General features: G+C 36.0%; 1 protein-coding gene across 2 annotated transcripts in view; it reads left to right on the top strand.

The window, feature by feature from the left end:
- The first annotated feature begins 315 nt into the window (after positions 1 to 315).
- Positions 316 to 1,362, top strand: part of fam114a2 (family with sequence similarity 114 member A2) — an 8,235-nt gene continuing 7,188 nt past the window's right edge. For both annotated transcript variants that reach the window (XM_005725446.1, XM_005725447.1), the window contains exon 1: positions 316 to 589. The gene's annotated coding sequence lies outside the window, so the exon portion shown is untranslated. The remainder of the gene's footprint in view (positions 590 to 1,362) is intronic.

Raw genomic sequence — 1,362 nt, forward strand, 5'->3', positions numbered from 1 at the left:
ATTATTATTATTATTAAAGTAGCAATACATTAACTAAGCGCATTTTATTTTGACGTTTCCGGAAGTCTTGTTTTCTTTTTTTAATCCAGGACGACAGACCCCCCTAATGGGACTGATTCATTTCAAAATAATATTGCAAAAACTGAACCCTAAACTACTAACCTAACTTTTCGGTTCGAGTTTGTACTTTTTGTAAATTAAACTTTGAGCACATTTGTTTTTTTCTCTTCTATAAAGATTAATACGTTTGACGTTACAGTCAAATTGTGAGCATCAATGTGCTACATACTTTTATTTTGAAGAGAATAACAGGAATTCGTGTTTTTCATTGTGGCTAACAGCTAGACTTTAAAAACAAAATATGACGTGGCTAATCCGGGTGGAAAAACCACAGCACGAAAATCTGAGCCATTAAAGTGTTTGTCAGAAAACTAGAAGTTCCTAAAGGTGTAGATATTAAAGTGCAAACCGAAACAATAAAAGGCGGTTCTTATTTTTAATTTGGAAGCGGAAACTACTAGAACTATTAGCTGATTGAGCTAACGTCACCTGCTAACATTACGACTTTGACAGCTGAGCAGGAGAAAAGGTGAGTTAATAGCAAGGAACTTAAGTTAGCTTGTTTTTTCTCATTAAATTATTAGTTTATTATAGTTGAACCAGCAGTCGATGCTAGAAAAACAGCTGACGCTCGTGTAAAGGATACTTGCAAGACACGAACTCGATGTTCTCCTAAACTGTTAGCAAGCGTTTTGAAAGGGAGAATTTAACAGTAAATCCAGTAAACATCCAGTACGTATTGATCCCAGCGCTAAACTATTACCACGGACTACAAGAAAACGTGACACACACATTTTTATGGATTATCTTTATACTTGTACAAACTCCTACTTTTTCTTCTGTGCGATGATTGTTTTCTTTGCCACTTTGGACTTTCTATGTACTTATATATGATTCAGCATCACTACCTCCAGCTCACATGGATAGCTAAAAGCAATGCAAAGTCGGATTAATGCATTAATCTCATTTGTCCTGACAGCTCCACGATTTAACGCTTGGAGATGTGAAAAGCTTCTGCTTCAAACCCATAAGAAAATACATCTCTTTAGACTTGGTTAAAGCCTTGGTTAAGGGCCAAGCTAAAGAAACATTTAGTGCACCTCGTTTTTATGAGTAGAACAGTTTATGAACAGAGCAGTATGTAGTGTTTCTTCCTCTTGTGAAGCCCCGGTCAAAATATTTCTGCTTTTATGAAAAGACGCAGAGATTCCCTCACAAGTTTGATTTACTGGAGTCACTGTTTTAAGAGTAAGTCTTTTGAAATTAGTGATTATCTCCCTGACATTAGAATGTGTCACCCCC

Source organism: Pundamilia nyererei, unplaced genomic scaffold (genome assembly GCF_000239375.1).
Source record: "Pundamilia nyererei isolate P.nyererei 1_Seehausen unplaced genomic scaffold, PunNye1.0 scaffold00015, whole genome shotgun sequence".
Taxonomy (NCBI): domain Eukaryota; kingdom Metazoa; phylum Chordata; class Actinopteri; order Cichliformes; family Cichlidae; genus Pundamilia; species Pundamilia nyererei.